Consider the following 12,396-nt stretch of genomic DNA (forward strand, 5'->3'; position numbering starts at 1 on the left):
AAAGGCACCATAAACTTACATTGGAGAAAAGATAGCCTCTTCAACAAATGGTGTCAGAAAAACTGGAAATCCATATGTAGCAGGATGAAATTGAACCCCTATCTCTCACACTGCACAAAACTCAAATCAAAGTGGATCAAAGACAGGCATTAGAACAGAAACCCTGCAAGTACTAGAAGAAAATGTAGGCCCAACTCTCCATCATGTTGCTTAGGAACCAACTTCCTCAATAATACTCCTAAAGCGCAAAAGTAAAATCAAGGATCAATAAATGGGATGGTATCAAACTAAAAAGTTTCTTCACAGCAAAGGAAACAATCAAGAACCTGAAGAGAGAACCTACAGAATGTAAGAAGTTAATGTACCTCAGAGAGAGCATTAATCTTCAGGATATATAAAGAACTTAAAAAACTTACACTAAAAAAAAAAAACAAAAAACAAAAAACAAATAACCCAATCAACAAATGGGCAAAGGAACTGAACAGGCACTTCACAGAAGAAATATGAATGGTCAAAAAATATATGAAAAAATGTTCAGTAATCTGGCAATTAAAGAAATGCAAATTAAAACTACACTCCAATCAGAATGGCAATTATCAAGAATACAAGTAACAATAAATATAGCAAGGATGTGGAGAAAAAGTATGCTCATACATTGCTGATGGGACACAAATTGGTGTAACCACTGAAAAGCAGTATGGAGGTTCCTCAAAAAACTTGGAACGGACCAATCATTTGACCTCTTACCCCACTCCTCGGTATATATCCAAAAGACTTAAAATCAGCATACTATAGTGATGCTGCCACATCAATGTTTCTAATAGCTCAATTTACAATAGCTAAGCTATGGAATAAACCTAGGTACCCTTCAACAGATGAATAGATAAAAGAAAATGTGGCATATATACACAATGGAATATTACTCAGTCATAAAAAAGAATAAAATTATGGCATTTGTTGGTAAATGGAAGACTATCATACTAAGTGAAATAAGCCAATCCCAAAAAACCAAAGATCAATATTCTCTCTGAAATGTGGATGCTGACACAATAAGGGGGAGACACAATAAGGGGGAGAAGGGAAGAATTGAAATTCATTGGACTAGACAAAGGGAAATTAAGAGAAAGGAGGGGGAATAAGAATAGGAAAAACAGTAAAATAACTTTATATTCATATATGAATACATGACCTGTGAAACTCCACATCATGTACAACCACAAGAATGGGATTCTAATTAGAATAAGTTATGCTCCATGAATGTGTAATATGTCAAAATATACTCTACTGTCATGTATATCTAAAATCAACAAATAAACAATAAAAAACAAATTTTAAAAATTATCCAAGCAAGTATGCTTTGGAATATAATCACAAAGTAATTGTAATATTTATTGCTGTATCTTAAATTTTTCTGGACCTAATTTTTTACTTGGATGAAATTTGAGATGAGTGCCATGAATCTTCAAGTAATTTTCCACCATAAAAAGTTTGATTTCAGTAATTAAAATGTCTAGTTCTGTGTAATAGAAGTGACTTTATTCTAGACGGTTAAATCTTCAATCCCTCCACAAGCTCAGAACTATTGGAGATGAAGTCCTAAAGTCAAGAAAGTCAGTGTTAGAACACTCCTTCTTCTCTATTTATTTTCTATCTCTAGGTATTCTTCCCCAACTCTAGCTTTGGTGTGCAGGAAAGGAATAGCAGAAAATTTTTACAACCCTAGTTCATTTCATGCTCTCTGATTTTTGCAGTTATCTGAACCAGAGTCTCTCCCAGGATCTTTGCATGGTTTGGGGGAATCCTATCTCCTTTGTCTCCAGTAGTCTTTAATCTACAATTTCCAAGGTGTAGGTAGTACATTCTCCCTACTTGATCATTTATATCTCCTTCCTTAGTTGTTGGGTAACCAGCTCAAAGGGAAATATCTTCATGTTAAGATCTCCCCTCTCTAGATGCTCCTCATGAAAATAATAGAAAAACTCCACACTGACTCTCCATTGCAAACACCAGACCACTGAGAAACACTTGCTGAGTCTGAGACCCTTCAAACACTTTCAGTGTCAACTTCCCTAAGAAACCACTGCTTCACAAGTAAGAGAAAATATTTGACCTTTGACTTTCTGTGCCTGGCTTATTTCATTTAGTATGACATTCTCCAGTTCTATCCATTTACCAGTAAATAGTATAATTTCATTCTTTATGGCTGAGTAAAGCTCCATTGTGTAAGCATATATCACATTTTCTCTATCCATTCATCTTTTGACGAACACCTAGGCTGTTTCTATAACTTGGCCATGGTGGATTGTGCACTACAAATATTGGAATGTGTATACAATTGCAGCATGCTCAGAAAGTGAAGAATCAAATGTTTTCTCTCATTTGTAGAAGGTAGAGAGAAAAAGTGAAATCATAATCTCTTATTTTCAGTTGTTTTCTGCCCTTGATGCAGGTTAGAGATGTGAGACACAAAATCTAATTCTGATTGCTTCTCTAGTAAATCCCTTTTCAGTGGAGGTGGTAGACATGAGACATGGTACTCATATCCTCCTTTAAAAAAAGATTGTATTGCCCCAATTGCTACGAATGCTTTCACTGGACCGTCTTCCACTAGCAGTCCCTCTAAGAATTAATTCAGTCACAGAACTCTCTCTCACCCAAGGTCACACCCTTCCAGAAGCAGCCGCCATCCAATGATTCATTAGAGCAGAGGTATCAACCATCTGTGATTCTGATATAACATGGTACAATTTTAACAGGTCATTTTAGATCCAGAATTACCTCGTGGGGTTGGCTGAGACTGTGGACACAGCTCAGCTTCTTACTCTGCCCAATCCTTCTTCATAGCTATCTTTCATAGATTTGATACTAACAGCACTACTGAATAAGCATTTTAAACACTAGCCTCTAGTTTAGAGTCCATGTCCAAAAAAAAAAAAAAAAAAAAAACAGACAATAGTGTCACATCAATGAACAATGTGTGACATTTATTGATCATGTTACCCCAGGCCAAATGTCTACATTTATGTCTTAAAACACTATTTAAAGCAAAGAGCACAAATAATGATTTTAATTAATGACCTAAAGTTGAAAAGGAATATGTATATATACAAGAAAAAATACTTCAATCTTGATATAATTTTGTATGAAATATTAAACACCATATTTTGGAGATTTAAAGCTCAAAAACTTGAATTTGTCTGAATTACTCATTTCTTTTTCTTTTGTGCTATTTATATACTTTTGCTTTTGTAATGCACATATAAAAATCTGTTGCAATTATCTTAAGTACCAGATTGTGGTTTATCAAAGACATGGATTATCTCTTATTCATATTTGTACTCTCAGCACATAGATATGAAAAGCAATATGAAGCAAAATTAGAAATACTTAGAAACTGAGATGGAACTCAGTAAATATAAAAACCACAGAAATGAAGACTAAACTAGGAAGATCAAGAATAAGCAAACATACAGATTACTTTTTTAAGAAAAGCAAAATTTAGAGGAGAAAAAGATTTCAAAATAAATGTAAAAAGAGTAAAAAGGATTTGTTAATGACAAATATTGAAGATAGACAAAGAAGAGTCAACATATGTAGACAATGAATCCCTGAAGATGAAAAATAAATTAAGGGGAAAGAACAAATAACAAAAAAGTATAAATCAAGAAAATTTTCCTGAATTTTCCTTTGTGAGAACTCTATCAAGTATAAGTCTCAGAAAAAAACAAATGACTAAAGAGACATGAACATAGGATTGATGGTAAACATGAAATATGTGGTTACTTTTAGGACTATTTCTAAATTTGTCTTTGAGGTACACTCACACAGAGAAGAAATGTGTTTCTAGCCTGATCCACCAAAGAGACGTAGACATAACAATCAACCAAGAAACAGAGATTCTCCCTGACAATCAAATTTTGTCTTTTAAAATATTTTCCACTAAAATAAGCCAGAACTTCTTAGCCAATTTGAGGTTTGGATAGAAAATGTGCAAGATAAACTTGAAACATCTTGTCAATAGCTGGCAGTGAAGAAGCTATTGAAGCCATAGGGTCATGTCACAAGGACTCAGACCAGCTTGAAGAGCCTCCTTTGGACAGAGTATGGAACAATTTGGGCTTTGAAATGGATAATAATTGTGATTGATTGAAACTCCCAGGACATGTCTAATGTCTAAAACTATGAGCTTATAATCATATTGAAATAAATTAATTGATTTTCTTAGAAAACAGATAATAAAGTAATTATTTTGATAACTGGTATATAAAGGGGAGAAATCAAGCCTCTATCCTTTTTTCCCCTATATGAATGGTAACAGAGTAACCAAATAGTACATGAGGTGTAGCACCTCTATATAAAAGTGTTCTAACCAATGGTGCCAGGAGCGGCGGTTCATGCCTGTAATCCCTGTGGCTTGAAAGGCTGAGATAGGAGGATTGCAAGTTCAACGCCAGTCTCGGTAAAAAGCTAGGTGCTAAGCAACTCAGTGAGACCCTGTCTCTAAATAAAACAGACAGAAGGGCTGAGAAGATGACTCAGTGGTCAAATGCCCCTGAGCTCAATCCTGGTAAACCACCCCCCAAAAGAAAATGGTCATAGAATTGGAATAGAACCCTTTTTTAATGTCCAGTGAGTTAATAGATTTAGGTACTGGCTACTAACATCACAGAAAGAAAGACCGCTATATATTGAATTTCTCTTGATATGTTGCCAACAAGATTAAATATGAGTATGATCAAGTCTCTGAATTCTACTATCAATTGTAAGAAATACAGAGAATAGAGTAACCTTGTAACCTACACCAAGAGAATGCAATCAACAAAATATAAACTGTACCTCTGCCATCAAATACTCCAGCTTATTTAAAGGATTAATTGCAAGGAAAATAAAAGATAGAGCAATGACTTACAGATAAAAGACAATCTTAAAATATACACTTTTACTGTCAAGGTCTTATGGTAATCTCTAGGGATGAACATAAGGATGATACACTATAAAGAAAAGTAAAGAAGTGATTAATATAAAGTCGAGATAACAGTTACTTCTTGGAAGAGGGAGGTTGTGGCTTCCAGGCACACACAAGGGGACTTCTGAAATAACTAACAGTTCTTTACTGAGTAGTTATAAGACTGTTTCTTTTATTGCTTGTTAAGCTATGTATTTGCTTTATGTGATTTTCTCTGTTTTTATTCCATGATAAAAAAAAATTTTAAGTAATCAAATGAAATTTCTTAGGAGAATTAAGGAAGTTGTTATAGGTGTTGAAGCTTCAAACTTTTTTATTTTGGTATTCAAGAATCTACCTGATAGTTTCAACACAATTCTTCTCAGAATCTCAGATGAATTCTTTGTAGAAATTGACACGCTGCTTTAAAATTTCATATGAACTTGCAAAGGACTCAGAATGGCCAAAATAATCTTGAAAAAGAACAGAATAAGAAGACTTACACTTCCTTATTTCAAAACTTGCTACAAAGCCATGGTAATCAAAATAGTGTACTATTGACATAAGGATAGATGTACATATCATTAGAATAACAGATAAAGTCCAGAAATCATGTATCCATGATTAACTGATTTTAAATTCAGGTGCCAAACTAGTCAATGGGAGAATAGTCTTTTCAACAAATGGTGCTAAGACAACTGAATAGTCAAAGCAAAACAACGACTATGGCCCTTAGCCTCTTATTCTATACAAAAATTAACTCAAAATGGAAGAAAGACATAAATGCAAGAGCCAAAGGTAAAACTCTTCAAAGAAAAGGGTAGATCTTTGTGGCTTTGAATTTACAAAATATTCTTAGATATGATACTGAAAGCATGACAACGAAAGTAAAAACTATGTAATATAGACTTTGTAAAAATTAAAAACCTTTCTGCTCCAAAGAAGACCATAAAAACATGAAAACATAACACAAAGAATGGGAGAAAATCACTTGCAAATAATATATCAGAAAAGAGGAAGATATTCAGAATGTATAAAGAACTCTTACAACTTAATAGCAAAAAAAAAAAAATAACTCAATTTTTCAAATGGGCAAAGGATCTGAACAGACATTTCTCCAAAGAAAATATACAAATGGCCAGTAAACACATGAAAAGATATTTTACATCATTAGTCAGCAGAGAAATTCAAACCAAACCACAATGAGATACTGCCTCACACCCATTACTGTGACTAGAAGGAAACATAAGATAATAACAAGTATGAGGAAGGATGTGGGGAAAATGGAATCCTTATACCCTCATGGTAGGAATGTAAAATGTTTTGGAAAATAGTCTTGAAATCCCTCAAGCAATTAGACACAGAGTTACATTTGATTCAGAAATCCCACTCCTAAGATGTACCCAAAAGAAATGAAAACATATGCCCACCCAAAAATTTATATACAAATGTTTATCACAATATTATTCATAATATCCAAAGGTGGAAGCAATCCAAATGTTCATCCACTGACCTCTGGATAAATAAAATGTAATATATCTATGCCAGAGAAGATTGTTCAGTCATTAAAAGGAATTAAGTATAGTTGAACCTTGGTATCCTTGAGGAATTGGTTCCAGGACTCCTTCCATCCCAATGGTACTAAAATCTGAATTTTTCAAGTCCCTTATATAAAAAGGCATAGTATTTACGTAGAATCTATGCAGATATATTCTTTATATACTTTAAATCATCTCTAGATTACTTATAATATCTAATATAATGTAAATACTATATAGATAGTCATTACACTGTATGTTTAGAGAATAATGACAAGTTAAAAGTTTGTACATGTTGAGTACAGATGCAGTGTTTTTTTCTTTTGAGATCCAGTCTCACTATGTTGCCTAGGTGACTGACTCCTGGACTCAAGTGAGCCTCCCTCCTCAGCTTCCCGAGTACTGAATGCTACGCTACAAACATACATCACTGTGCACAGCTAGATGCAAACATTATTTTTCCAAATATTTTCCATTCACAGTTGAATTTGTTGATACAGACCCCACAGACATGAAAGTCCAAATGGTACTAATACTTGTATATGAATCTTGAAAACATTAAGTGAAAAAAGTCAGGCACAAAGACTACATATATATTGTATTCATATGAAATGCACATAAGAAAATCTACAGAGGCAGAAAGCAGTACAGTGGTTGCCTAGAGCTGGGGAAGATAGGAAGTAGGAAGGTGGTAGAAAAAAGAGATGGGGTTTCTTTCAGAAGTGATGAAAATGCTCCAAAATTGATAATGGTGATGGCAGCACAGATCTGTGAATATACTAAAAGTCATTCGACTGTACCCTTAAAGTGGGTGAACCGTGTGATTTGCCCATTCTCTCTCAATAAAGCCATTTCTTTTTAAAAAAGAAGCTATCAGACTAGATAGGCACTGTTTCCAAGCAATGAGTATTCATTTGAACAAATAGCCAAAAAAAGATCACAGGTATATTCAAGGAACAACATGATAAATATTTCAAACTGATATAATTAATATTCTCAGAAAACTTTGAGACTATATTTATTTATGAATCAAGTACATGTTTTATGAAGCAGGAACAATTTAAGAGAAAACATGGAAGGTGAAGTAGAGTCAACCAAAATCAATGACAGAAATAGAAGAATAGGACAAATGACATAGAGGTAGAAGACTACAAGTCCACTCTCCTCCTGGTAGATTCAGAAGGAGAATTAAGGAAAGGGAAGAAAGAGAACTCAAAAATGTCAATGGAAGATAATGTCCCAGAACTGACTGTCTTCAGACAGTAAAAGCCCCCAAAATGTTCAGGACGATGAATAAATACACTTCCTTATCTAGATGGATGGTGTGAAATTTCAAACACTGAAGAACAGTAAAAGGCCTATCAACCCCTATAAGTTAAAAATACATAAAAAGCCTCAAGCGTAAGAGAACAGACACCATGCTTCTCAGTAACTGCATGTTACAAGATCATGGAATAATACCTTTCCCCACCATGGTCAATCATTCTGAGCCTTCATCACATGTACGGATGAAGAGTAAATCATATAGCAGTTACCAGATTTGTCAGGTCTGAGCTGTCCAGCTCACCACTTCTTTCCTGATAGGAGCTAAATGTGTTTATGGACTTTTACCTCCCTCTCACTTGACATAATTTTTACTGGAAGGAAATTCCTGACTCCTATCTCCCACTTCCCACTCACTGTTGCTCAAGCTGAGAAGCTAATTCCTTTGTTTTCTGCCACTTGATAGATGCCACAGTATGGGGCTATGATCTAAGTTCATGCAAAATGACTCTCTGCTGGTGAAACACAGATACAAAGACTAAACAAACTCTTGGAACTGCTCTTCACCTTGATTTCAGGCACAGCAGAGCAATGATGCCAATAGCACCCTCTCTGAGATATTTCTCCAACGGAGAGGGTGGCTAGGTTTCCTGATGCCTGATGTCTTTGATCCTCCTATTCCTCATCTGGTCTCTTGGATATATATATGTACCAACTCCTGAGAGCCCAATATTTTTCTAATTATTCTTTTTCTTTTAAGAGAAAGCCGCTCTCGCCTGCAAGAAAGGATTCGTAAGTGATATCAAGGTGATATCAAGAAGTTCCCCTTCTTAGTAATTGAATGGAATATGTGCAGAAATAAAGCAAGGGGAAAACCAAAAAGAAAGAGGCAAAAGAGATACTCTTCAAAAGAGAGTGTGTATTTAACTCCCAATATAAATGGGAAAAAATAGCTGAGATTGGAAAATTAAAGTTTGTAAAATTCAGAACTTAGAAAAATTCTGAAATGGGTAAAGGGAATTAAGGGTGGGCAAAAAGAACATGTTAAGAGTTAAAACTCAGAAGGAGGAATGTTCTTCTTTGAATGATACAGTGATTATGATACTTAATCCAAAAAATTGAAATTTAACCTTAGTATATTACTAGACTCAGAGCAAAGAACATTTTACATAGTCATAATAATAAAAAAAATATTTTATTGATTTTAAAACAATATGAACCTATAGAAAAATCACATAGCTCCAAATATGTTAACAAAATATTATCAATCTTTTCAATGAAAAAGAAATGTATTGCTGACAGAGACAAGGAAGTAAAAAGGAGTAAGGAGAGAGATTGGCTGTGTATGGGATGCTTTTTATGGAAACATTAATATGTTCCTCTTAAAAAAAATAGGATTCAGGGATCCAAGATGGCAGACTAGAGGGTGACTGCATCTCCAGTCGCTCCAGAACCCAGGATTCAAGAAGGAGAGGCATTGAGAGACTCGGACTAAAATAGAGCCATGGGGTGAGTCTCTCCCAGCTGGTGAAGCTCGACCAGGGTGGCAGGCCCGGATTCGGGCAGCTTATTAGAGTAGGGCAGGGCAGCTAGAGTCTTCTCTAGGCAGAAATGGGCACTCCAGCAGTCGGTTCCTCCCACACAGCCAGCTTCTCAGAATAGGTCCCCCAGTGAGAGCCTTTCCACACAGAGCCAGATCCAAGCCCTGGAACCAGTAGCGAGCTAGGGACAGCTTTCTTCGGAAGTACTGCATTATCAAGTTACTCCAAGACATCAGGCTACGAAGGCTGGGAGGTGATACACTGGAAATCTACAGGGACACTATAAGCAAATAGAGAAAATCGGCAATATCACAGAGTCCCACTGACATCTGACCAATATGAGAAAACAAGGGAAGAAAATGTCCCAAACAAACCTAGATACTATATCAATAAAACTCAATGACAGCACAGCAGAAGAAATGTCAGAAAGGGAGTTCAGAATGTACATAATTAAAACAATCAGGGAAGCAAACGAGGAGAAGAAAGAGCAAATGCACGCACTAAATGATGAGATGAAAGAGCAAATGCAGGCATTGAATGATCGCAACAATCGACAATTAAAAGAGCAAATACAGGAAGTAAAAGATCATTTCAATAAAGAGTTAGAGATATTGAAAAAAAACCAAACAGAAATCCTTGACATGAAGGAAACAATAAACCAAATTAAGAACTCCAAAGAAAGCATATCCAGTAGGATAGAACACCTGGAACACAGAACCTCAGACACTGAAGACAAAATATTTAACCTTGAAAACAAAGTTGAACAAACAGAGAAGATGGTAAGAAACCATGAACAGAATCTACAAGAACTATGGGATATCATGAAAAGACCAAATTTAAGAATTATTGGGATTGAGGAAGGCCTAGAGAAACAAGCCAAAGGAATGAACAATTTATTCAATGAAATAATATCAGAAAATTTCCCAAATCTGAAGAATGAAATGGAAAATCAAGTTCAAGAGGCTTATAGGACTCCAAATACACAAAATTACAACAGACCCACACCAAGGCACATTATTATGAAAATACCTAACATACAAAATAAAGACAGAATTTTAAAGGCTGTGAGAGAAAAGAACCAAATTACATTCAAGGGGAAACCAATACAGATATCAGCAGATTTTTCAATCCAGACCCTAAAAGCTAGAAAGGGCCTGGAACAACATTTACCAAGACTTGAAAGAAAATGGATGCCAACCAAGAATCTTATAGCCAGCAAAACTTACTTTCAGATTTGACAATGAAATAAGATCCTTCCATGATAAACAAAAGCTAAAGGAATTACCAAAAGAAAGCCAGCATTACAGAACATTCTCAGCAGAATATTCCATGAGGAAGAGATGAAAAACAACGAAGCAAATCAGCAACGGGAGGAACTAGCCTAAAGGAATAGCGAAATAAAGGAGAAACCAAATCATGTCAAAAAACAAAAATAAGTCAAATGACTGGGAATACAAATCATATCCCAATAATAACCCTGAATGTTAATGGCCTGAACTCATCAATCAAAAGACATACACTGGAAGACTGGATTAAAAAGAAATATCCAACAATATGCTGCCTGCAAGAGACTCATCTCACAGAAAGAGATACCCATAGACTAAAGGTGAAAGGATGGGAAAAAAACATACCATGCACACGGACACAGCAAAAAAGCTGGAGGATTCATCCTCATTTCAGATAATGTGGACTTCAAGCCAAAACTAGTCAGAAGGGATAAAGAAGGACATTACATACTGATTAAGGGAAGCATAAATCAGCAAGACATCACAATCATAAATATCTATGCCCCAAACATTGGCTCATCCATGTACGTCAAACAAATCCTTCTCAATTCCAGAAATCAAATAGACCACAACACAATAATACTAGGCGATTTTAACACACCTCTCTCACTGCTGGATATATCATCCAAACAAAAATTGAATAAAGAAACCATAGATCTCAATAACACAATCAACAATTTAGACTTAAGTGACTTATGTAGAATATACCATCCAACAAAAAATGAATACACTTTCTTCTCAGCAGCACATGGATCCTTCTCTAAAATAGACCATGTTTTATGCCACAAAGCTACTGTTAGCAAATACAAGAAGATACAGACACTACCTTGTACTCTATCAGATCATAATGGATTGAAATTAGAAATAAATGACAGAATAAAAAACAGAAATTTCTCCAATACTTGGAGATTAAATAATACACTATTATATGATGAATGGATAACAGAAGACATCAGGAGGGAAATTAAAAAATTCTTAGAAGTAAACGAGAACAAAGACACATCATATCAAAACCTCTGGGAAACTATGAAAGCAGTACTTACAGGAAGATTTGTTTCATGGGGTGCATTTAACAAAAGAAGTAGAAATCAACAAATAAACGACTTAACACTACAGCTCAAAAGCCCTAGAAAAAGAAGAGCAGACCAACACCAAAAGTAGTAGAAGACAGGAAATAGTTAAAATCAGAGCCGAAATCCCCCAAATCGAAACAAAAGAAACAATCAGAAAAATTAACAAAATAAGTAGTTGGTTCTTTGAAAAAATAAACAAAATTGATAAACCCTTAGCCACACTAACAAAGAGAAAAAGGGAGAAAACTCAAATTACTAAAATTCAGAATGAATAAGGAAATATCACAACAGACATGAGTGAAATACAAAACATAATTAGTAGCTATTTTGAAAATCTATACTCTAACAAAACAGAAAACCTTGAAGACATCAACAAGTTTCTAGAGACATATGAATTACCTAAACTGAACGAGGAGGACTTACACAACTTAAATAAATCAATTTCAAGCAATGAAATAGAAGAGGTCATCAAAAGCAAAGTCCAGGACCAGATGGGTTCTCTGCCGAGTTTTACAAAACCTTTAAAGAAGAGCTCATTCCAATACTTCTCAAAGTATTCCATAAAATAGAAGAGGAGGGAACCCTCCCAAACTCATTCTATGAAGCCAATATCACACTGATACCTAAACCAGACAGAGACTCATCAAGGAAAGAAAATTTCAGACCAATATCCTTAATGAACATTGACGCAAAAATTCTCAACAAAATTTTAGCAAATCGCATACAAAAACATATTAAAAACATAGTGCA

Source organism: Sciurus vulgaris, assembly GCF_902686455.1.
Source record: "Sciurus vulgaris genome assembly, chromosome: 8".
NCBI lineage: Eukaryota > Metazoa > Chordata > Mammalia > Rodentia > Sciuridae > Sciurus > Sciurus vulgaris.